At 41.9% G+C, this 26515-nt stretch overlaps 1 long non-coding RNA gene across 2 annotated transcripts in view; it reads left to right on the plus strand.

The window, feature by feature from the left end:
• LOC102148167 (uncharacterized) overlaps positions 1-26515 on the plus strand; it is a 49883-nt gene that overhangs the window by 16833 nt on the left and 6535 nt on the right. The window contains exon 1 of one of the 2 annotated variants that reach the window (XR_002805454.2): positions 17987-18143. The exons of the other annotated variant lie outside the window; for it this stretch is intronic. This is a non-coding gene — a long non-coding RNA (uncharacterized lncRNA). Of the gene's footprint in view, positions 1-17986; positions 18144-26515 lie in introns of those variants that run through there. 2 annotated transcript variants of the gene reach the window in all.

Here is a 26515-nt window from a genome sequence, read left to right on the forward strand (position 1 = left end):
CACTAATCTCAGTGGCTTTGCTTATTCTGGATATTTTATGTAAATGGAATCATGTAGTATGTGATCTTTTGTGTCTTGCTTCTCTCACTGAGCATCATGTTTTCACGGTTCATCTGTGTTGTAGCGTGCATCAGAGCTTCACTCTTTTCATGGCTGAATAGTATTCCACTCCACATTTTCTTCATCCAGTCATCCATCAATGGATACCTAAGTTGTTTCTACATCTTGGCTATAGTGAACACTGCTTCTATGAACATGCAGGGTGCAGAGATCCCTTCAAGTCCCTGCTTTCAATTCTTTTGGGTATATACCTAGAAGTGGGATTGCTGGATCATATGGTACTCCTATTTTTAATTTTTTTTTTTGGTAAGGAAGATTTCTCTCAGCTAACTTCTGTTTCCAATCTTCCTCTTTTTTTGCCTGAGGAAGATTAGTCCTGAACCAGCATCTTCCTCCTGTGCCTCCACTTTTTGTATGTGGGTTGCCACGACAGCACGGCTTGATGAGTCGTGTGGTTCTGCGCGTAGGATGCAAACCCAGGCCAGTGAAGCAGAGTGTGACAGAGTTAACCACTATGCCACGGGCTGGCCTCCTATTTTTAATTTTTTGAGGAACCGGAAATGGACATACTTTTTAAGCCATAGCTGGGAGAAGTGGTGAGCCATCAAATTAATGCTGGTACCTTCCTGTGCATTATTTTTACGTAGTTGCACAGAATGTATTATACATAAGTTAGCTGTTCTCCAGACGGTCTGTAGTTCAGTTTTTCTGTACTTTTGGGCACAGCTTGTTCTGTCGATGAAAATAATCCATAACCAATCTATAAATGAAAATTTGGGTGAGTTTATTCTGAGCTTAAATCTGAGGATTATAACCCGGGGCCTTTCTTCCCGAAGGAAGAAAGGGCACCAAAGAAGTGGGGTGCACAGAGTGGTTATATACCCCCAGAGAGGATGTTCCACATAGGATTGAAATGTCCCTTTTACAATAGTCGCGAGACGGCTCTGTCGGCACAGCGATTGATGGAAACAGCAGGTAGGCCTTCTGTCTCAGTGAACGCAGCGGGGTGGCAGTCTGTTGTCTCCAGCTGAGTGGTCACAGGTGAGCTGGGTGGTCAAAGGTGAGTGCAGCAATCAGTTCCTAGCCTAAGGAAAGATGCTTATCCCTAAGGAAATGCCAATGTTGGGGGAAGTTGCACCTTTATCTCAAGGGCCTTTGTTCTGGCCACAGGAAATGTCTAAGCAGATATACAATGTGTGCTCAATAGCCACTGTCCGGCCCTTTTGAAAAAAAGAAAGTCAGGCCGAATTAGGTTTATACCAAATGGCTTCCTCGTATACTCCAATATATCCTATTGCTTGCCATTTTTATTTGTCAGTTCTCTAAAGGTTTATCTGTGCAATCTTTAGGGTGAAATTTGGGTGCAGTCTCTAGGGTTCAAGCCATTATACAAATCAGGTAGCTTCCAGCTAATGCTTTTTGTTGTCGTTATAAAATGAGGAGAGAAAAACTCAATCCCGACATTGCTCTATTGAGGCAGAGAGCCCCAACTGCAGGAGTCCTTGTGTGGGGGGCCAACCACAACTGCATGAGTCTGCATGGGCCGCCATCACAAAGGACCACAGATGGGGCTGCTTAAACAACAGACATTTATTTACTCCAGTCCTGGAGGCTGGAAGCCTGAGACGCAGGTGCGGGCAGGGCTTGTTCCTCCTGAGGCCTCTCTCCTTGGTGTGTAGACCTGTCTTCTACCCGTGTCCTCACGTGGTTGTCCCTCTGTGCGTGTCTGTGTCCTCATCTCCTTTTCTTACACAAGTCATATTGGATCAGGACCCACCCTCATGACCTTGTTTTACCTGAATTACCACTCTAGAGACCCCATCTCCAAATCCAGTCCTCTTGGGGTTAGGGCTTCCATGTATGAATTTTGGGGACACACGACCCAGTCCCTAACACCCACCACAGCCCCTGGCAGTGTGTTCTCTTCCATTGGACTCATGGTCTCAGCGAAGGAGGAAGTAGGAACTTCACCACCATCCTCTCCATCCTCTGTAGACTCTGGGACTTGTCTAATGAGTTGCAGCTTGTTTGCAAAATAAATATATGAAAACCTCAGGGATGCGCTGGGACAGGTTCAAGAGCTCTGCTTCACCCCTGCTTGCTCAGCGTGGGCAGCTCTAGACACCTGAGGTGCTTGCAAGTGTCTCTGCCTTATCTCTTCACACCATTGATTGTCTGCTACTCCAGACAATCGAGGTAACTGTGTGCCACCTGCCAGCCCCTTTCCCGGGGGGTAGACCAGTGTCATGATCTTATATATCAGTGTGGATCTTAATCTATGGATTTTCTGCTAATTCCATATCACATCCCATTAGGTTTCTATATTGTCTTTTAGGTAACCTAGGGAAGGTTGTAAAGAGAGTGTGACTTAGACATCCTTCAAATTTTCAACAGTCTCAAACAGACACATTTATTTGCAGCAATTTCCCCCAAAGAGAGCACAGATAAGTCTGTTGAGATCAATCCTGGCACAAATGTAAAGAAAGACTGGAATCTGCTTGGCTGTTGAGTCCTGGAGCTGGAGAAGGTAGCAGGTGGAGGGGACAAGGATTCTGTCTGATCTTAACTTTAGAGGTGACTTGGGTGATGCCATTTAAGACTTTGAAATTTTGGATGGGGGTTACTTTTTTTTTTTATTGAGGTGAAATTTATATAACATGAAAATCACCATTTTAAAGGATATGCCTGGTGACCTTTAGTATATTCACAACGTAGTGCAACCACCATCTCTATCTAGTCCCAGAACTTTTTCATCCCTGCAAAAGGAGACCCCATACCCATTAAGCAGTCACTCCCCATTCCCCTTCCCCCAGCCCTTGACAATCACTAATCTCTTTTCTGTCTATGGATCTGCTAATTCTCGGCAATTCATATAAATAGAATCATGCAATATGTGACCTTTCGTGTCTGGCTTCTTTCACTTTGCAACATGTTTTTGAGGTTCATCCACGTTGTAGTGTGTGTCAAAGCTTGGTTCCTTTTCATGGCTGAGTAATATTCCAGCATATGGATGGACCACATTCTGTTTATCCATTCATCTGTTGATGGTCATTTCCGTTGTTTGTACGTGAGATATTTTTAAACTCATAACTCAAGATACCTGGACTAGATTCCCTCTGATTCCTTCCAGCTCTGAAAATTGAGATTTAAATGAACAGCAGCTTGCCAGTTTGGTCAGATGTGTTAAGTCTGTGTGAAGCATGCCAATGGGTATAAAGTTGAAAGAAGAAAAGGTGATCCAGATAGGCAATGAGGAGAGAGAAATCTAAGCCATAGCATGGAGATGATATAGTTTTAGATGTGCAATGGGTTATAGAAGTAGCTTTATAAAAGAGGGTTATGGTTATTATTGTCTTTAAAAATGTGAAGGTAGGCAGGGGGGAGTCTGGCTTTGAATCACCAACCCACTACTTTTAACTTTTCTTAAAAATCTTGGATTTGTTTTAAACAATTTATTTTGCCACATTAGGTAAAATTGCTTGCTATTTTTCATTTGAAATGTTGCTGTTTTTTAGAGGGCTAATACTGTCTGGGTATGTAAAAAAATTAACAGCTTCACTGAGATATAGTTTACATACCATAAAGTCATCCCTCTAAATTATTCAATTTAATGGTTTTTAGTAAAGTCGTGGAGCTGTGCAACCATCACCACGATCAATTTTAGAGCATTTTTATCATCTTGGTAAGAAACCCTGTACATTTTAACTGTCACCCCCCCACCCCCCCCCACCCCTCCATCCTTAAATAACCGTCAATCTATTTTCTGTCACTATAGATTTTCTTCTTTTGGACTTTGCTATAAATGGAATCACATGCTATGTTTCACTGGGTATAAAGTTCTCAAGGTTCTTGCATATTTTATTTATTTTTTTAATTTTTATTTATTTTTTTTAAAGATTGGCCAGGGCTAACAACTGTTGCCAATCTTTTTTTTTTTTTTCTGCTTTATCTCCCCAAACCCCCCTGTACACAGCTGTATATCTTAGGTGCAAGTCCTTCTAGTTGTGGGATGTGGGATGCCGCCTCAATGTGGCCTGACGAGCGGTGCCATGTCCGCACCCAGGATCCGAACCCCGGGCCACCGCAGCAGAGCACGCAAACTTAACCACTCGGCCACGGAGCTGGCCCCTCTTCTATATTTAAGTATGAAGTACCACTTCATTCGTTTTTAGGGATGAGTAATATTCCCTTATAGGGATATACTACACTGTGTTTATCTGCTCATTAGTCGATGGATCATTCTGGGTTGTTTCTGTCTTTAGGTTATTGTGACTAATGCTGCTATAATTAAGTGAGTGCATGTTCTTGTGTGGGTGAGTGTTCTCATTTCTCTTGAGTATATACCTGGGAGTGGAAACCCATTAAGGTTTAGCTATGAAATATTGGACTTCTTATCTTAAGCTCCCCATGCCTCACTATCCATATTTATAAAATAGAGAGATTAGTTCTTTCTTCACAGGATTTTGGTGACGATTACGTGGCCTTAGATTTGCAAAGAAGTTAAAGCGTCTGATGCATAGTGAGTGCTTCAGAAATAATAACTGTGGCTATTATTTATAATACTTAGGTGCAGGAAGGGAAAGCTTCTGTAGTGGAGGGGATAAATCCATGCCCATGTGCCCGGGAGAGCTGTGGTATGGGTTCACATTCTTTTACAGGGTGGTTGAACGTTGTATCCCGTAAAAGATGTGTTGAAACTCTAACCCCTAGGACATCTGGATGTGACTTTATTTGGAAATAGTCTTTGTGGTTTTAATGAAGATATAAGTAAAGATGAGGTTGTACCGGAGCACATTGGGCCTTTAATCCAAGATGACTGGTGCTCTTATAGGAAGAGAGACACAGACACAGAGGAGCAGCCACATGAGGACGGAGGCAGAGATGGGAGGGAGGCAGCCTCCAGCCCAGGGACGCCTGGAGCCCCGGACGATGGAAGAGGCAGGAGGGACCCTCCCTTAGAGTTTCCGGAGGAGGTGCAGCCCTGCTTGGTCTCAGACTTCTGGTCTCCAGGACTGAGAGAGTAAATTCCAGTTGTTTGAAGCCACATGGTTTGTGGCAATTTGTTTCGGCAGCCCGAGGAATCTCACACACACTGTGATACTTTTAAAATTGCCTGGGGAGGGTGCTGTCATATGGACCAGCTTAGGCATTGTGGGATGTTGAGCAGCATCTCTGGTCTCCCCCCCACCAGATGCCAGTAGCAGCCCCCTCCCCAAGTTGTGACAACCGAAAATGTCTCGTGACATCTCTAGGTGTCTTCACTAGGGAAGAATTGCCATCGGTTGAAAACCGCTAGTCTAGACCAAGGCGCCATGTCACAGATTTAGAAAATGCTCTGTAATGATTGAGTACTTCTCAACCTTTAACTTGCAATGGAATCACCGAGTAATTGGGTCCAAATGAAGATTCGGAGTTTGGAGGTCTGAGTGGGGCCAGGATGTCTTCTTTCCTAACCAGCTCCTGGGCCATGCTGACATTGTAGGCACTTGGACCACTGTGAGTAGCGAAGCTGTGTGACATCTAGTAAAGGGAGAGGTGAGAGGCAGGACCGATGTAGAACCTATGGGCTATTTCCTTCCTTCCTCCTTTAGAAAAAGGATGCCAAAACAGTTGATTACCCCCAAATTTCATATTCTTTGGGGTAGCCAAATGCCGCTTCATCAACTCAAGCGGTTGACTACATATTTTCATCACAACCACCTTGCTTTGATGTTGGACAGCTAAAGTAATTTCCTTCTCAAAAGAGCATTTCTGCTTTTGAAAGAAAAGAGCCTTTTTCGTGTTAAACCTGAGTCAGCTCCTCTTAGCTTGTTTCCGACGTAATTCTGATTACCTCTTTCTGCACAACATAGAAAAAGAGAATTAATATTTTTTTACACCAAGAAGGATACATTCTTAAAGCTTGTAATCATTCAACCATTGAAGTATCGGTTTAGCGTCTTTAATAACTCCCCGCATGGAGATAAGTTTTGGATCACCCTTAAAGTATTAGGGTGCCATCTTTTTAATCTCCCCACATGGAGATGGATTCCTGATAACCCTTGAAGTATAAGGCTCCATGTTTTAAAACTCGCCACATGGACGTAGGTTTCTGATGACTTTTGAAGTATTGGGGTGCCATGTTTTAAATCCCCCTGCCCTCCAGTAGGTTTCTGATATAGAAGCATTGTGTTGATGTCCCAGGTTGCCTAATTGTGAGGCTTACCTCTGATCCCCAGGGGATGATGACGGAAAATCATACCTGTTTCTTCCTCCTGGCAGTGAGAGAGTGTCCCTTTCCCCAGGAGAGATGTGCTCCTCAGAGAGTTAATTATCAGACTCATGATGATGCACTGTCAGCCTTCAGAGCCCTGGGGTTTCACCTGGTGGAGGCTGCCAATTACCAGCTCCTCTGAGCTCAGGCTTTTCATTGTCATCAGAAGGCTTTCAACCCAGTTTCAGATGAAAGCGTTTCTTCCAGTCACCAAAGAAAATGACTTCTATGTTCTTGCTCGAGAAACTTGCTCCATGGTTAACAAGAAGGGATGCTTGAGACAAAATATTAACTTGAGCAGTTTGGGAGAAGAAGACATATAACAGAAAATATTCTTGGGAGTGGCGAGCGCCGTGCAGCCTGCGACGGGAGATCGGGGCAGGACGATGAGAAGCAAAGGCAGGACACCTCTCCAATGACGCCTGGAAACCAGAGCCAACTCTGTGTGTGTGTGTGTGTGTGTGTGTGTGTGTGGCATAGTAAGGTGTATATAACGTAAAATTTACCATCTTAACCATTTTTAAGTGTCCAGTTCGGTGGCATTAAGTACATTCACACTGTTGTGCAACCATCACCACCATCCATCTCCAGAACTTTTTTGATCTTCATCAACTGAAACTGTCCCCATCAAACACTAAGTCCCCACCTTCCTCCCCCAGCTCCTGACACCTACTATTCCACGTTCTGTCTCTATGAATCTAACTACTCTAGGCACCTCGTAGGAGTGAAATCATACAGAATTTGTCCTTCTGTGTTCATTTGTGTATTTTGCACCCATACACTAAGCGTTGCCAAAAAAGTGCTGGGTTTTCTTCCATCCTGGATGGGTGTATGTGTGTGTGTGTGTCCTTGGATATCTAATTCTCATACTTCCAACGTGTTCAAATGAGTTAAGTTTTAAACCTGGCATCTGGGAATGAGGCGGATCTGATGGGTCCTGGAATTCAATTTTAGATCGTGGATGAAGCCAGACCCTGTGAACTAGAAGGATGAACATGGTGGCCCTGCATATCCTGGTGGGAGAGGGGAAAGTGGTTTTAGTGAATAGTTGCAGGCACAGAGTCCTTGCTTTCCTGCAAAGCTGTGTATTTTATTCGAGCTCGTTCTGAGCCATAAGTGCTGCAGGATATACATGTACTGATATCTAAGCTTATGTTATTGGGGGTTTCCTAGATGATTTTTTTTTTCATGACAAAATTTGCTTTTCCTGGGGGAAATGTGGCAGAGTGAAGAGGTGGGTTGGAAGGGAGAAGCTTCTGGAGGTTCTCACCCATCCTGTGACTGTCCTGGGCGTTCACTTTACAATCTTAGGGGAGAAGTACTGAGGCATTCTGTGGAATGATCAAGCCCATGGTTGTCAAGAGATATGTATTCCTCTTTTTTCATGTTCTCTAACGCAGAAGGATGCTCTCAGAATATCAGTGGAACTACGTCCATTTCTTTGCTCAGGAATTCAGATCCAATTGTTACTTTGAATCTTTCAGTGTTTCCATTTGTGTTTTGGGTGAGGTGACTTTAACTGGAAGCAAGGCTGATGATCCACTTGGTAGGCGTTAGGAGAGCCACTCCAGAGTTTAAAACATTGAAATTCCCCTGCAGCATCAGGTAAAGAGCCTCTGCCCCAAGCTCCGCTCTGCATGCCACAACCCTGCCCTGTGATCCCCAGTGTCCTCATGGTCCATAATGGCAATGCCCAACCTAGGACATTGTCCAACCTGGTAAGACCAGCGTCCATCTCTTAGGGCAGTACCTGTACCTGGTGGTGATTATTTGGAATAGCATCCCAAGTAGGAATAGATATCGTCACCTTGTTCTAGTTGAGAGTCTCGGATCTCGGTTCTAATTCTATGAGTCATGGTTACTGGCATGTTTGTCTTTGAGAAGATCCTATCAAGTAAGATGAGTGACACATGAAGTGCTGTAGAATCACCCAAAGTAAGAGAAGGAGCCAAAGTCCCTTAGAAGCAAAAATATATTGTCTCCTTTATTGAAAATGGTTCCAGAATTGTTCTAGCATCCTTAAGTCAAGCCCTGAGAATGTGGTTTGAGGTAAAGATAGGCTCTTCCAATATTATTCATGGGAACAGAGTGAAGCTTTAGGTTTCTCTGAGTGAGCTGGTTTACTGAAGACTACGGATCTGAAAACAAAAGCCCCTTCAAGGAGGTCCATCCCATACACCAGAAAGGCACTCAAGCACCAAAAACAACCCCAAAAACAAAAAGAAAAAAACCCCAAAACCCCAAAGTATTATTTCCCATGACACATGAAAGGACCTTATTTTGGGAAAAAGGAAGACTCTCGTCAAACTATCATCTGCCTTGAAATACTCTTTGAGATTCTTAACTTGAACTGATTTATTTTAGACTTATTATATGCTAGTTTGTAAATAAGCTGCAAAAATCTGCAGGACATTAATTGTGATCCTGCTGCTGCTGATGTTGCTGTTGCTGCTGATGCTAATGGTGGTGATGATGATGATGATGCTGCTGCTGATGATGATAATGATGATGGTGGTGACGACAATGATGATGCTGATGATATTGCTGCTGCTCCTGATGCTGCAAGATGCTTTTCTGCTCGGTGCAAAGATCCCAATCTCAGGTGTAGCTGCTGTAGCTGTGGGACCTGTGTGTGCTGACAGCATCCTTTGCACTTGCCTAAGGCACCATCTGGCTGCTGTGTGAGGGAAGAACACTGCTTGGTTCGCTGCTTTTGTGCTTATGATTCTTTGAGTTTTCTTTATACTCATAAAAACGCTTCCTCATTCCATCTCAAACACTGGAGTCATTCTCCGTTTTTTCTGAGAAAACAGTAAGGGTTTTCATTAAGAAATAAGTCATAAGACTGCAGGAAAACAAATAAAACTCTTAATCAGCTGCTCTCTCAGCAGCCTGGGGATTGCATGTGACAACACTCACTGGCTTCCCCACGCCGCAGACCCCCTTGCTTGGTAAACACGTTATAACCAGGGAGGCATCATTAACCTACAAGCAACCGGTTCCCAAGTAGAAGAATCCAATTTTTCTTTTTTTAATGAGAGAAGGGTCTGCCCACTTGAGGAAATGGAATTTTATTCAGAGTTAGTTTTGCAGAATCAATTGGGTGTTGCTGTGCATTATTCACACCATCTTCCCTGTTCTTCAGAGAACTCGAAGTCATTAACCCGCAGACTATATGCAATGAAAGCTGTTATGGTGGTCAACATACTTAGGGTTTAGTGGAGTAAGTCAATTTCAGGGCTTTCTCTCCCCAAATATTGTAGGATAGTGTGATGTGTTATACAAGCTTCCTGTCAATGTCATCACCAAAGAATGACCCATGCACGTGGGGCTTTAGAGCAGCATGTAGTTAGGAAAGTAAATTCTTATATTCCCACTCTGACCCAGAACACTTCACCCAGCTCCTCCTGTGTCCCCCACAATGAAGGGCAGTGCTGACATTATGTTTTGTTTTGAAGGAACACCGCTGCTTATCTTGGAAGCACAGTGGATGGATCCAAGTGTGGGGCCAGGATGTCTCTTCATGCTGCCTCAGAAGTTTTGGATTCTCTCTCTGATTAGGCTTGTGAGAATCTCATGAGCAGATGCCACATCTAGTCAACCCATTTATGTTTGGTGATAGGATAGGAGCTCAGGTGAATGAAGCTCAGTGACACTATTAGTTAACACTCCAAGTATTAACCAATCAAGAATTAGTTAGCCAAGTAATACTCCATGTTTACGGGATTGCTCCAACTCTTACAGGGGGATTTAGGAACCAGAAGTCTAGTGGGGTAGAGGGCATACACATAGGAAGGTAGAGAGCTTTCATACATAGTAACTCATTTAATCCTTGCAACAATGCAATGCTGAATACTATTATGACTACTTTATAGATGAGGAGATTTGGCATAGAGTAAATAACTTGCCTTACTCAGCTAGCTAAGGGGCAGAGTTTGCTTCTGAACACGTGGAGACTGGCCCCCATCTCTGAGATCTCAAGCACTTTGCCAAAAATGTGAAAAGTTAAATAATGATTCAAGAAGGTATGTTATTAAATTTCAAATAAATGGTAAAGACACAAGCGATTAGAGAAATAAAAGATCACCATAATCTAGAATCCTTCTCTACAAATGAGTTTACAAAAAGCAATTTTATGAGAACTTGACTAAGATGGTAATTTGGTTAAAATAATGCTTTAGTGGAAGTGGACATCCCATTCGCTTGTTTTAATCACATAGGCATTATGACTAGAAATGTTTTCATTCTTTTAAATTTCTTTAAAGATTGTCATAGTTTTTCATTTTCCTATTTTGCAGAATGTTCACATCATTTTGAAAATTTATTCCTGCTTAAGTTGTTTGACAATATTGCATGATTGTTTAAAAATTATAGTTTGTTTTAAAGTGTAGGTTCCCAAGCACTGTTGAGTTTGTGTAGCTTTGTTCTTTAAATATTGTCTTTAAGGAACCATCATATAGCGAGCCATCCTTAGTGTAGTGCACTTAGGTTGTTTTGGACATTTTGCTGTTCTGAATAATAGAGGAGAAATGATTGGCTAAATATAAATGTGAGATTTAAAAAGAGAGAGGAGGACACAAAGAAGATGAAGGTGAAGACAGAGATGGAGGAGGAGAAGGAGATGGAGGAGGAGAAGAAAAGGAAGAGGAGGAAGAGGAGGAGGCACAGGATGAAGGAAGAAGGAAGAAGTGGGGAATCTTCTCTCAAACCGCTTTACTCCTTTAAACTCATGAAGAATACGGAACATAAGACTGTATACTCGTAGGTAAAATAGCAAAACGAGCAAGAAAAACACCACTTTCTCAAATAATTTCTTTTACACTGATAGGCTTTCAACTAAATTGTTTAAGGTGAGCTGTCTGGCAATGCTTCCCTGTGGAGCTGAGTCCTCTGTGGGGTGCAGTTGGATCTGAGCAGATAGAAGGGAGGGACTGATTGCTTTCCAGGTGGAGCAATGAGAAGCCAAACTTGGTAATAGTCAACATTTATAAGCTCGTGACAAGACACTGTATGCCTTTAATTAGAAATTCCAAAATGTAAATGAAGTAGTTTATCCTTAAAGAAATGCGAAGTCAGCTTAATTTGGGAGGTAAGCTGTGAGTGGTCCCCCACAAGACGGCAAAAGGTGAAACTGAGAGGAAGGTGTGGAGATGGTTGCAAGAAAGTGTGCGCGGTTTGGGGGAAGATCAAATGACACAGCAGAAATTAAGCGTTTGAGGACTTGAGAGTGGGGGCCAGCACACACGATTGTCTATTAGAGGAGTTTGCAAGGAGGTTGCAGTTCACTCTTGGGAAGCATTGGATCTAGGAGGAGAAAGAACTTAAATCTCACACCTTCCAATCACAGATTCTTAGATTTGGGATACTAGTGGTACTTGGGTCAATTTTTGTAATATTTCTTCCAAGTGGATCTTCTGCTTTGGTTTGAAAACTTCCAGCAAACTCTCCTGATCTGCTTTGAATGGTTCTAATGATTAAGACTGTCTTTCCTTCAGTTTTGCCACAACTTGTTTCCTGTACTATCCTCCTTGGGTCCATGTTAGACTTTCTGGATCTTTCCATGAGAATCATTATATATCTAATTACTAGTTCCAGCATGAGCGTTGGCATAGAGTTTCAACTCGTGCAATTTTGGAAAAGGGACTCTATTTGATCTGTAAGCATCAATTTGGTGACCATCAACTCCCATGGTTATCAGATCTTTGAAATCTTGAATGTTCTTCTCTGGAGCTCTCTAGTTCATCAGGTTTTCTCCTAAAACATGAAGCCTAAAGGGAACACAGTGTCCAAAATACAATGGGACTCTTTCTTCCTGATTACTATCTTCTTTTAATGTAGCCCAGGGTTTCATCCCATCTTGTGGCAGCTGACTCATAAGTGGCTAATACTGAATATACAAAAAGCTCTAGATTTTCTTCATGCAAATATTTTTTATGTGCTAGCCATCTCCATCTTTCTTTGTCTATGAATTTTGGAACATGTGAAAGATTTTAACTTAAAAAACCATATCCATATTCTTTTAATTTTGATTTTGATATGAACTACAGCATCTTTGTGGGAAAAAAAAAAAGAGGAAACCTGGTAAGTTACCTTTACATGTTCTTACAAGTGGAGATAAAAGTTTGAGTAAGTATAAATGAGAGTAGAAATCTGAAACCTCTCACTAGAAAATGTCTCCCATTGACACATTGAACAAGACTCTTCATGTTTGGTGATTAATAACGCCTTGGAGTGGCACATCCAATCGGATTCCTCAGGGTATATTGCTTCACCCTGTCCTTAAGATGTTAGGAGAGATTTGGTTGTGGCTAAAATTCATTTCCATTTGTGCGTGTGTGTTAATCAGGGTTCTCCAGAGAAACCAAACCAATAGGATGTATTTATGTATAGAGAGAGAGATAGATAGATGAGATAGATGATAGATAAATGATGATGATGATAGATAGATGATGATGATGATAAATAGACAGATGATGATGATGATAGATGATGATAGACAGATGATAGATAGACAGATAGATAGAAAGATAAAAAGATATTAATTATAAGGAATTTGCTCACACAATTATGAAGACTGGTCACTGCCTAGATCTGCAGGATGACCAGGCAAACTGGAGAACTAGGTGAGCCAATGGTGTAAGTTCTAGTCTGAAGGCCCTCCGGCTCAAGCCCCAGGAAGAGCTGATGTTTCAGTTTGAGTCTGAAGGCAAGAAGAATTCCTTTTTCCTCGGGGGAGGGTCGGCCTTTTTGCTGACCCTCAGTTCTTCAATGGACTGGATGAGGCCGACCCACATTAGGGAGGGAAATATGGTCTACTCAGTTCACCAATTTAAATGTTCATCTCATCCGAGAACATTCTCCTAGAGATACCGAGAATAAATGTTTGACTAATGATCTCAGCACCTCGTGGCCCAGGCAAGTTGACATACAACATTAACCATCATTTTATGACATGGACTCAAGCAAGTAGTCTACTAAACGTATCACGAAGCAGAATAGCTGGGTGTGACTTCCTCCAAGTGAATACAGAAACAGTCCAAAGTCCTCAGAAACTCGTTACAACGTAATTCAAGAATTCTGCTGGGACCCAGCATAAAATCCAACAATCTGTAGTTTATTGAATCTACCTTCTTCATGTTCACCTCTCCTTTTTAGGAATTTGAAACAGTATTTTCTTTTTAAAAACTTTTTGATTGAGGTGCCACATATACAATATAACGCAGGAATCCTGAGTGTACATCTAGGTGGAATTTTCCATATACGCCCTTCTGTAAATATCACCCAGATTCAGATAGAGCACGTTTTCATCAACCCAGAAATCTGTCCAGTGTCCTCTGCCATGCAATCCCACAATTGCTGAACTAATGACTATTCCAGCCCCCACAGCATGGACTAGTTTTGCTGGCCCTTCAACTTCATATGAAAGGAGCCATACAGTATGTAGTGTTGGTACCTGGTTCAATGTAACTCCATGAGATTTATCCATGTCCTTTTCCCAGTAATTCTAGGTTCATCCAGTAGTTCTTGTCTTTTCACTGCCTTGAAATACTTCTGAGTATGAAAATAGATTACTGTATTTACCCCCTCTCTGTTGATGAGCATTTGGTTATCTTTAGTTCTTGGCTATAATGATTAGTGATTCGGCAAATACTTTTGTGCACATGTCTTTATGTGGAAAAGACGCCTGTTACTGTTGGGTGTCTCTCTAGCAGTGGAATTGCTGGCACTCACCAGCCATGCATGAGAGACGGGACATTTTCCTTAGCTTGAGTCTTTTAGGGTATGTTGAATTTTTCACAGATGACTAAAAGTGCTCAGGTATATCTGGAATATAGTTCATCAAAGATTGAGAGAGGAGGAAGTGTTGGGATGGTCAGAGAAGTCTTCAGATGCGATAATACTTGGATATCTACATCATCTTTACATTTACACCTACATCTAATCTGTGTCTATATCGGCATCGATATCTATTTCCATATCTGTAACTATATCTATGTCTACATTTATATCTGTATCTGTATTGATTTATACCTGGCACCAAATATGTCCTGGAAAGGTAGTGGAACAAGAAGGTGAGAATGGAAATGGGAGGGTGCTAATTAAAATCCTCCTGAGAGAATTCCACTCAGTATTAAAATAGCTCCTGAAAATACATGATCTGATTAAGTGAATATATTAATGCTGAATGCCGTTATACCTTCTCATCCTGGAACATGGAGCTGCATAAGTGAGATGCCTTTTATTCTTTTAAAACTATCACCCCCTTACCCCCAACACTGCACCCCCTGTTTCTTTTGGGATACCATAAGATGGGTAGGATCATCAAGATGACAATGATAATTTCCATGACAGAAAAGAAGTATACAACTCTGTTATTTAAATTACACTCAAAGGGGAATTTGAGGGCTGTGAATGACAGGAGAACCAGGCCCTATGCATGCAGGGAGAGATGTGGAACATGTGCCTGCTTAGAAGCCCGAATTATAAAGGCTGGCTGGCGATGCAAATGGCCCCATTTCCACAACTGCTCTCGCAATGAATTATTAAGGACCTTCTAAGGTCTGGATGCTTACCCAGAGTGTTCCCCTTAAATCTGAAAGCTCTGTTATTTTGTAATCACTGATTTGATATTCTGTGTGCAGAGGCTGCTGATTATAGAGACTCTCCCATCTTCATGAGGCCCGGGTTCATCTCAGTAGGGGTTTTGCTGCAGGTTCGAATTAAGCAGTAGTTAATGGAAATTTGGAGAGTAACGTTGTCAGCACTATTTAATTTTTGTGTTGAGGGCTGTTAGGAACAATGACATCACCAACCCATCTTACCATCAATTTATTGAAATGCCAAAGAGAGGAATCTGCTGCAAAGCTCACGTTCCCGGTCTGACACCGGTAATAAAGAAAGGACCAGTTGAAGAGCGTCGTCTACTTGTAGGTTGAGAAGGTGGTTAATGGAGAGCCACTCTTATCAATAGTGATCTCTCCCCACCGGCATCTGGCAGATTCCAGAACTCCCTAAATTAGAGCTGCTATTTTGGGTTGAGGCATTGTTTCAGGGAAGGCTACTTAAAAATGCAAGACATCGGTTTTCTTAGAAGCGAGTGCCCCGTGAGAGGGATCGGAATATAGGACAGTGCGGTTTAACGCAGGGACAGAAATATGCAGACTACAGAAAGATACGGGAACCATTGGGAGAGAGCCGTACACTGACAGGAGAAGAATTGGAGAGGCATTAACAGCATCAGACGCCCCCTTCACAGCTGCTCTCCTGTGCTCGTCAAGCAATTTTGAGGGCCCTTTCAGCAGTGAAGACTATAGAATCAGTAGCAGATTAGGGTTCCAGTTCCAGCTCCATTTCTTAGTAACAGGCCATTTAAGTTATTAGAGCGATGATTTCTCTATCTATATAACAATAAGGTGGCTAGAACCGTATAATTACAACCGTGGTTTTACTCTAGGAAACGGGAACACAATGCATATACTCTTTCTTAAAAGCTACTGCAAGATGTTCTTCAGGAGAAGGATGGAGTGTATCAACAAAAGAGAAGCAAACCTTTTGTTGGAGATGTAGAAGCAAGAAATTGGGAAATTCAACATAGGAGAAAGACAAAGGGAGTGGTCAGGGTGACAGCTGTGTGCCACGCTCAGCAGGCAATCAGGCCATATAGGAGGTGGGGGTGGAGAGATGCTAGAGGGATGGGTCCAGGAAGAAAGAGGGGGACAAGTAAACAGAGGGTTTAGGAGTTAGAGGAACTGATTAATTGAAAGGCACATGCCAGACCTTTTGGAACATTTAGAATTAAAGAGTTTTAGACACTAAGTAAATTATATCTTAAAAGAAGGCAATTAATAACTCCAGGAAAAAGAAAAGAAAGAAGACATAATCATCGTAGCCGCTGGGTCATCTGTAAATAGTATTTATATGACCGAGGAAACAGTGATGATTCCTTAAACCAAAAATTGTGATCTAAACCTATAAATAGCTTTCTGGGAGAGAAAGCACACTCATGTATTGTTAGAGAGGCAGCCAAGAGACCAATTCTTCAATAACCATAAGGTGGAAAAATGGTAAATCTTGAAATTGTAATATTAGCATATTATCTAGGAATGGATTGTAAATACGAAAACAAACATTTAAAGGGGTGAAAGTGATTAGAGAGTGGCAGGGGGAAGGTTTGGGACGGGGGAATGATTTTTTTTTAACTATAAGTTTTTTAAAAAAATAATATTTCCTTTTAAAAAATGTACTTAAAATTTAAGACCAATTGGAAAAGAAAAAGGTGCAGGTTTTCCTTTCCAGGCAGAGACGCCCTCCCTTCTTTGATCTTACTTTTCTCTGGGGAGAGTGTGGCAGAATTTGGTGCCACAGGTATACTTCGGGGTATGGACAGCAGTGTGCATGTGAGCAAGGCAGTTTTTGCTTCTTATCCTTGGAGGGTTATTGTGAGGATGAAATGAAATAACCCACGCGGTAATGCCCACCATTTGCATGGCACGTGCAGAATCTCAGGAAATCTTAGTTCTCTGGAGATTTCTCCAGGCACCTTTTTGCGGATTCTGACAATGAGGGATGGATGCAGTAGCGGTATCCAGAAGAATCAAAAGTCAGGTGCGTTCACCTCTTCTTAGATACAGTGAGAGTGCCTTGATTTCCCTCTCCTGGAGCAGATGGAGATGGTGGAAGTCCCAAAGACGCACGTTTTCAGAACTGTATGGTAAAAGGAACACGCTACCCACTTAGAAATGCCACTTTCAGCAAACAAAATTCCTAGTAAATTTGCATTTCAGACAAACAGCAGACAATTCTTTAGTATAGGTATATTGGATGCAATATTTTGGGGCATATGTTTATTTAAAAAAATTATTTGTTGTTTATCTGAAATTCAAATTCACTGGGAATTCTGTATTTTATCTGGCAACCGTACAGATTGCTGAACTTGCAGTTGTGATTTCCCTATTTGAAAAGTTTTTTGTCTGGCTATGGAATTGAATTGCCATTTACAGATACTCATTACTGAGAAGGAGAAGGAGGGTGCTGCTTTGGATGACAGGGCGTGGCTGTCAATCCCAAGTAAAATTCAGTGGTCCGGAATACACTATCCACGCACTTCCCTCTCTGTTTACAGTAAGAGATCCCTTAACTGGATGGGTTTAGCAGAATATTTCTGAGTACTGAGGGCTGGTTGCTCCTTTCCCTAAAACACTGGTGTTCAATGGGGAGCATGTATGAAATGGTAGTACGTTTATCATGTATGAAATGGGTAGTACAGTGAGGTCAGTTTGAGTCCATTTTGCAATCCCAATGATGTGGGTTGAATAGGTTTCCTTCCAAACTTTGTGTCCAGTCTGAATTCTCAGCATGCAACCTTATTTGGAAGTAAAATCTTTGTAGGTGTCATTAGTTAAGGATCTTGAGACATGTCCGTCCAGGATTTGGGGCGGGTCTTGAATCCAATGACTGGTGTTTTTATAAGAGAAAAGAGAGGCAGCTTTAAACACAGAGACATACACAGAAGAAGCCATGTGACGACGGAGGCAGAGATGGGAGTGATGTGTCCACAAGCCAAGGGACGCCTGGAGCCCCCAGAAGCTGGAAGAGGCAGGAAGGACCCTCCCTTAGAGCCTCTGGAGGGAGCGCAGTTCTACTGACACCTGATCTCAGACTTCTTGTCTCCAGGACTGGGAGAGCATAAACTTCTGCTGTTCATGCCACCCTGTTTGTGGTCATTGATTACCGCAGCCCCAGGCAACTAATACTCCAGATCAGAAGCACAAAACAAACAGATGCAAGCTTTCAACACAGTTGGAATTTGGGAACACATGCCATTTTAGAGGTAAAGGCATATTAACTGGTTCCTTCATAGTACTGGTTTGGGGAATGTATTAACCTAAGCTTCTAGGACGCAATCAATTCTTAGTTCAACTCTAAATGGGGTATAAGCCAATTTTATCCTATCAATAAAATGCAGGCAATTACTAGCTCGTTATATTGATTTAATATGTGCTTTTATGGAAATATAAAATGTAGGTGCACTCACATAGTTATTAGGCATGTAGGAACCTTAATCGGCAATCATTTGCTACTAGCATTTGACTTTCAATGCAACATGAATTATTTGGTGATATAATAAATGCAGCTCGGAATAGTGGTTTTGAAACTATAGTTGATGCTCACTGTATGTCCTTCAAAACATATTTTGGGGTTGATGGAGGAGAGAAAGTAATTTTTATGGACTCTGTGCTTGATCAACCTTATTGATTTTCAAAGGGCTGAGTGACCCGCTGTGGAAGAGAGAGTTGATTTACAGCTGGACAGGATGACCTCTATCTATCCCTGGGGACTCCTGGAGGTCTGGTCTTTGATCCATGGCCAAGATAAGGACAGTGGGATTTATGGTGTGCTGTTTAATGTCTGAAACAACCCAGAAACATTGCAGTGTCTCTTTCTATACTGATGGTTTGTGACTGGCCTAACCAGTTGTGAAGTCAGTCTGGCTTGACTGCCTGTCCACAATGTAGCAACATCTGCTTTGAGCTCTCCTGAAAAAGCCAAGATTCTTCACATAGATCTTGATGGTTCAGCTCCTGTATAAATAAGAAGGCTGGGGGACTTGTGCAAGGAATGTTTCTGGACTCCAGTGCCGGCCTGCACATGCTCTCTCTCTTTGTTTCTTGCTGCACTATATCCTTTGCTTTTAAATACAAGCTCTGTCATTTCACATCCACCAGGATGGGTGTTATCAAAAAGACAGCAAATAACAAGTGTTGGTGAGGATGTGGAGAATTTGGAGCCCTTGTGCATTGCTGGTGGCAATGTAAAATGGCGCAGTTGCCGTGGAACACAGTATGGTTTTTCCAAGTATCTAACATAGAATCTCTATACGATCCAGCAATTCCACTTCTGGGTATATGCCCAAAAGAGTGAAAGCAGGATCTCAAAGAGATATTTGCATTCTTCACAGTCGTCAAGAGGTGAAAGCAACCCAAGTGTCCATCAACAGATGCATGGATAAATGGTATGCGTTATGTACCGCGAATGGGATATTATTCAGCCTTAAAAAGGAAGGAAATTCTGACACACCATACAACATGGATGGACCTTGAGGACATTACGCTGAGTGAAATAAGCCTTCCCCCAGAAGACAAGTATTGTGTGATTCTATTTGTATGTGGTCCCTAGAGTAGTCACATTCACAGAGACAGAAAGTAGAATGGGAGGTGCCAGGGGTTAGGGGGAGGAGAGAATGGGGAGTTGTTGTTTGATAGGGACAGAGTTTCGGTTGGGGAAGATGAACAAGTTCTGTGTCTGCATGGTGGCGATGGGTGCACAACAATGTGAAGGCGCTTAATGCCGCTGAACGGTGCACTTAAAAAAGGTGGACTGCAGGGGCCTGCCCGGTGGCGCAGCGGTTAAGTTTGCAAGTTCCGCTTCGGGTGCCCGGGGTTTGTCGGTTCAGATCCCGCGTGCGGACATGGCACCACTTGTCAAGCCATGCTGTGGTAGGCATCCCACATATAAAGTAGAGGAAGATGGGCATGGGTTTTAGCTCAGGGCCAGTCTTCCTCAGCAAAAAGAGGAGGACTGGCAGCAGATGTTAGCTCAGGACTAATCTTCCTCAAAAAAAAAGAAAGAAAAAAAAGGTTGACTGTAAATTGTATGTTCTGTGTATTTTACCTCAAAAATAAATAAATAAATAAATATGTAAATAAGTAAATAAATGAATAAATAAAAGCTCTACATGAGTATGCTCTGTGGATTCTGGTGATGCTCTTTCACGTACAGAATTTGGGAAATTTCTGCATCCACCCTTAGACAACTTGTCACCGAAGTGGATCCTTTATATTTGTTTGACAACTGCGGGTTACTCTACTCCCTGTTGTGAAGTTTTGAACTTTTCTTTAAGTCTGTTTGTTACGTTAAGTACATATTGTTATGAATTATACACATATATATCTATACATGGATATATATACTATGTACAATGTATACATATATTACATATTGTATTGCGTTCATCTATATACAACTGTAACAGTTATCTAACTATATATTATTTATTATATTAATTATATAACTGCGCTATATTACTACTAAACACAATACTATTGCTTTGAGAACTTCAGGGAATGCAAATCTACATAATTAAGTCACTAGATATTTTCATTAGTTTGAACAAATGAAATATGAGGTTAATACCATATTTTCCTAAGGAATTCAGAGAAATCACATATTTTGCAAAATACCACAAGCTTACCTCATTATTTAATATTTCAAGTTCCTGTAATGTCTTTTTCTCTTTGTTTCCATATTACTGTGAAATTTACATTTTGCACATACTTTTAACATGTTTTTCATTTATTTGTTTATTTTCGGACCTACATTATAATATATTTTGAATTCTGTGCAGATTACATCATGTTCACCACCCGAAAACTAATTATAGTCCATCCCCTCACATGGGAGCCTGATCACCCCTTTTTCCCTCCCCCCTTTCCCTGTGGTAACCACCAGTCCAATCTCCAATGCTATGTGTTTGTTTGTTGTTGTTTTTATCTTCTACTTATGATTGAGATCATACAGTATTTGACTTTCTCCCTCCGACTTATTTCACTCAGCATAATACCCTCAGGGTCCATCCATGTTGTCACAAATGGCTGGATTTCATCATTTCTTATGGCTGAGTAGTAGTCCATCGTGTGTAAATACCACATCTTCTCTATCCATTGGTCCCTTGATGGGCACCTAGGTTGCTTCCATGTCTTGGCTATTGTGTATAATGCTGCCATGAACATAGGGGTGCATGTATCTTTATGCCTTTGTGTTTTCAAGTTCTTTGGATAAATACCCAGCAGTGGGATAGCTGGATCATGTGGTAGATCTATCCTTAATTTTCTGAGGATACTCCATACTGCTTTCCATAGTGGCTGAACCAGTTTACACTCCCATCAGCAGTGTACAAGGGTTCCCTTCTCTCCACACCCTCTCCAACATTTGTTGTTTCCTGTCTTGTTAATTATAGCCATTCTGACCAGAGTGAGGTGATACCTCATTGTAGTTTTGATTTGCCTTTCCCTGATAGCTAATGATGTTGAGCATCTTTTCATGTGCCTGTTGGCCATCCGTATATCTTCTTTGGAGAAATCTCTGTTCAGATCTTTTGCCCATTTTCTAATTGGATTGTTGGTTTTTTTGTTGTTGAGCTGTATGAGTTCTTTGTGTATTTTGGATATTAACCCCTTATCTGATATGTGATTTGCAAATATCTTCTCCCAATTGTTAGGTTGTCTTTTCGTTTTCTTGATGATTTCCTTTGCCATGCAGAAGCTTTTTAGTTTGATGTAGTCCCATTTGTTCATTTTTCCTTTTGTTTCCCTTGCCCGGTCAGACATGGGACTTGAAAATATGCTGCTCAGACGGATATCAAAGAGCGTACTGCCTATGTTTTCTTCTAGAATTTTCATGGTTTCGGGTCTTAGATTCAAGTCTTTAATCTATTTTGAGTTGATTTTTGTGCATGGTGTAAGGGAATGGTCTAAACTTTTAACGTTTTTTAAGCGACAGAACTTTTTGCAGTAAAAATTAAAATGCAGATTCCCTCACAAATTTGTGAAAAGGCATAACCCTACAGTGATGTGAAAAAGTTTTGCTTCAAAACTTAACTGAATACGCATTGGCTTACAATCACACCTAAAATGCTTTCTCCCGTTTTGCAAGGAAAACACACGCGCCCGCACACACACATAGATAGCTTTTTAACAGAAGATGCTTTTGGTTGCAAATAACAGAAACATTTGACTTGCAGTAGCTTAAGAATAGCAATGCACTTAAAAAATTTTCCAGGTATTTTCTTTACTCATCAGGAGACGTGGAGGTAAAAGTTTGCTCTTATGTGTGCAGAAACCTAACGGGGTCTAGGGTGATGTCTTTGCGTCCCCCTTGGCCTTGTTCTCAGGGTCACAGGTGGGCTGCTCTAGCTCAGGAACACTCAAGGCAGGAAGAAAGGGAGAAGGAGAGAGCTCGCTCCTTATGACCTGTATCAGCTATGAAGGAAAGCAAGTATTTCTCAGAAGCCCCAGCAAGGGCGCGCACACCTCTCTGTTAGTCAGCTCAGGCTGCCATGACAAAAGACTCTAGACTGGGGGGGCTTAAACAACAGACATTTCTCACAGTTCTGGAAGCTGGATGTCCAGGATCAAGGTGCCAGCAGGTTCTGTGTCTGGGGAGAGCTGTCATCTTGCTTCATAGATGACTGTCTTCTTGCTGTGACCTCACGTGGTGGAGAGACCGAGAGAGCTCTGGTCTCTTCCTCTTCTTATAAGGGTACTAATCCCATCGTGGGGGCTCCACCGTCATGACCTCCTCTAACCCTTATCACCTCCCAAAGACCCCACTTCCTCATACCATCCCATTGGGGGTTATGACTTCCCATTAGGGGTTAGCACCCAAGAGTGGGAATGGATCCATCGCCCAGACTCTATAGTAATGGGGGTGATGACAGGGTCTGGACCAGTGGGTGAGACCAGGATGGAAATCTGCAGAAGAGGCAAGTTTTCTTTTAATTTGCGGAAAGCAAGATACTTTTAAATGTAATGCATTTTTAAAATGGTTTAGGTATTTCATTTATGCAAATGAATTTCATTTATACAAATTTGCCTCAGATTTCATTTAGACAAATTTGCCTATTCCTTTGTATATTGAAAAAATATTTGAAATTTTAAGTCCACTGTATTTTCTGGTAAGTCCCAGTTCAGTATTCTTTGGTACGTTTTTACGGTAGAAACGTCACACGTTAGGCACTTGGAGCAAGTCAGGTGTCAGCATTTTTTTTTTTTACATCTGTCTGTAAACTCATGGCAAGCATTTCAAGAGACCCCATTATTAAAACAACAAGAAGCAACTGAATGGTCAGCAAAAGCTTTCTCAATGGATTTGGCATAGCTCTGAGCAGTGCAGACTTTTGTCTGCACGTAAGGTCTGCTTTGAAAGTTGTAATTGCTTTTCAGACATTCTTATGAAGAAAGTCAGGTGTCTTTATGTAGTGAAGTCACACGCGATAGTGGGTCTGCTAATGATTGAGAAGAGTGGTTGCGAGTGGCTTGGTGGAAGAAGGTTTCTTAATGTCGAGCCTTGAAAGTTTGGAGTTAGATGGGGACTTGGGAATATATTTCTAAATAAGGTTTCCCTGTGGATTCCTCTAAGCTTCTCCAGTCTGTAGCCCAGAGCTTTCTGAAGACTGTAGTAATATAAATGTTCTACTGGCCAATAGAGCTAAGATGAATGCTCCTGTAATAAAAGCTTGGAACCCTCTGCTCCCTGGCATCACTCGTTACCTCTCCTATGGGATGGGAAATCACAGAACTGGAGCATCGTGATGCCGGGGAGCTCTCTCCCAGTGGACTGAAGAGGAGAGGTCATTATCAACGGGAGCACAGACTGTTCCCAAGAAGGACTGGCTGAAGCTTGTTCTCAAACTGCAGCTTAATTATGAGTGAACTGTAGTGATGGCCAGCAAAGCTGCCTGTGTGGCTGCATGTGGAGTCGATCTTGGTGAGCAAAGGGTGTGAGCTCACCACGACTTTCAGAGGGAGATGGACAGAGACCCAGGCAAAGGAGGTTGCTAAATGCTGTGCAGTGTCGCTATGTCATTGGTATGGAGAAAATGGCTGGTCAGTCTCCCTCAATCCATTCATTGGTTCTTGATTCGTTGATTCTATCAAGGAGTCACCAGATATTTATTTAACATATACTATGTGCTCAATCCTGTGCAAAGCCCTGGGATGTAAACGTGAAGAGAAAGCACTTGATCCCTTTACTCTTACTGCTTATTGGCTACCAGGGAGACAGACTTTGAACAGAAAACTGACTAATAATTAACGACAATTGTGATAAATGATGGCAAGGAAAACTTCAGGTGTAGGACAGCCCGTGACAGAGTAAAGTCAAGCTAATGGAGACAGTCATGCCACCTGTCCCGAGGAAATGATATGGAAGGAGAGTTCTGAGGATGAGTAGGATGCGCCTTCGGGAGGAGAGTTCAAGACCTGGAGACTAAATATCAAAAAGACTGAGAGAGAAGGAGCTGGGACATTGAGGAGTTGCAGGAAGACCAAAGTGGCTGCTGTTGAGAGAGGTGAAGTAGTAAATGTGTGATGAGAGCTGGAGGCACGGGTCAGATTCTGCACGGATGTATGGATCATGCGAGTCGTTGGAGGGAGAGAAGGAGAGCTGGCATTTTAAGACCACGCTGAGTGGAGAAGGGATGAACAGGGCAAGCAAGGAAGCGGGGGCATACCCTGGGCTGCCTGGGAGGTGGTGGAGAGAAGCAGCTCAGCACGAGAGCGATTTAGGGGGGAGAACAAACAGGAACTGATGTTGAACGAAAGGTAGGAACTGAAGGGATGGAGTTAGAGTGTGACCACAGAGATTCCGCTTGAGCAATGGAGGAAGGTGGAGCTCACCGAGCTGGGGGCCGTGGCAGGAGAGACTGTCTTCAAGGGGGACATTCAGTTTTAAATGTTATCTGGGATCAGCAAAGATGCCTAAGCATCATCTTAATCGAGATGTCACTCAGTTATGAGATTGTGGGTGACTAGTATTGTTTCATATACTGATCTCTGTTGTAAGAAAATTTTAAAAACCTTGTCATGGTGTAGAATGGAATGTGGATGTAAAGTTCCCCTGGTGCATCTCTGGGAGATCTTATAGGTACGTTGGGAACCAGGAATGCTGTAGAATGGGATTCCTCCATGTGGGTCTGTCCAGACCATGGCATGCCCCATGGCAGAGCTGGAAATCTGGGAATAATTTATCTAACTGGTTAGCAAATATTTATTTAGAGTTTACTCTTGGTCAGGAAAGAGTGTGTGTGTGTAGTTTTTAAATATCTTATCTTTGCTGCTGGATATTCAAGGCTGCTTCTTGAGTTTTTATCTTTCTCCCATTATAGGCGATGTTGCAGCGAACATTCTGGCACCACTGTTTTTCCTCAGTGAGTGCGTGGAAGCAAATATTCAGAAGTGAAAATGCCAGGAAGAAGGCTATTCAATTTTGATAGATTTTTTCAACTGGCTTGCCAAAGTTTGGAATATCTTGCATTTCCAACAACAGTGCCTGAGAGTGGATACTCAATCCTACCATTATCTGGATTTATTTCTATAGTTAATTATTTTATTTGTATTTGTCTTGCCTTTCCATCTCTCTCTGTCTCTCTCTCTGTTTTGGCCTGCTTTTAGTTTAATTATTTATTCTAAGTGTGTTTTGTTTATATCTAATAATGTGATAGTCAGACACTATATTTTAATTTTTTAAAGAAATGTAAGCCTGAATCCTTTATATACTTAATTAACTTATTATGAGATCCAAAGGTAATCATATTTACCTTCTGAAAATAGAAAATAGAGGGATCTTGGAATTCAGTAAATGCAAACATCCATTCCTGATTTTCACAATATTTTTGTTCTGTATTCTGGTTTGATTTTGTTTTTGAGGCCCCAGCAGACATGATTCTGAAGGTCATTTATTTATCCAAGTTATAGTCTCTGGATATTTAGTGCTTTCTTTACTCATTATCGAGGGTCACTTTCCTTCAATTTATTTATTTTTTATTTTTTTGCATTGTTTGTGAACAATGTTGTATTGGATTTGTTATTGTTACTTTTAAGTGAGTAAAATATGTATATATATATATATATATATATTTGGTGAGGGAGATTGTCCCTGAGCTAACATCTGTGCCAATCTTCCTCTATTTTGTATGTGGGATGCCGCCACAGCATGGCTTGATGAGCCGTGTGTAGATCTGCACCCGGGATTGGAACCCGTGAACCCTGGGCCACTGAAGCGGAACATGCAAAGTCAACCACTACACCACCAGGCTGACCCCTTTCCTTCAATGTAAAATGCATCATTCAGCATGTCCGTTACTCAATAAAACTGTTAATTTGGTGGGGGGCACACTTCAGGACCAGAGTTCACTCAAGTGAGGGAGTGGGAGGAGGAAGCACCTATGGCAAGATTGTGGAAGAGCGTGGTTTAGCCAGTCTGATGCAAATTCATAAATCAAACAGCCCGTTAGAGAAGTCAGTTGTCATCCCCTCTAATAGCAATTGCCAGAAAGAATAGCCGTGGAATAGTCATTTTTAAAAAATTCCAAGACCAAAGCAATCAGCAGCCCCTCCAATAATTCTTTTGGGTAGCCGTGCTGCC

Source organism: Equus caballus, chromosome X (assembly GCF_041296265.1).
Source record: "Equus caballus isolate H_3958 breed thoroughbred chromosome X, TB-T2T, whole genome shotgun sequence".
NCBI classification, from domain to species: Eukaryota; Metazoa; Chordata; class Mammalia; order Perissodactyla; family Equidae; genus Equus; species Equus caballus.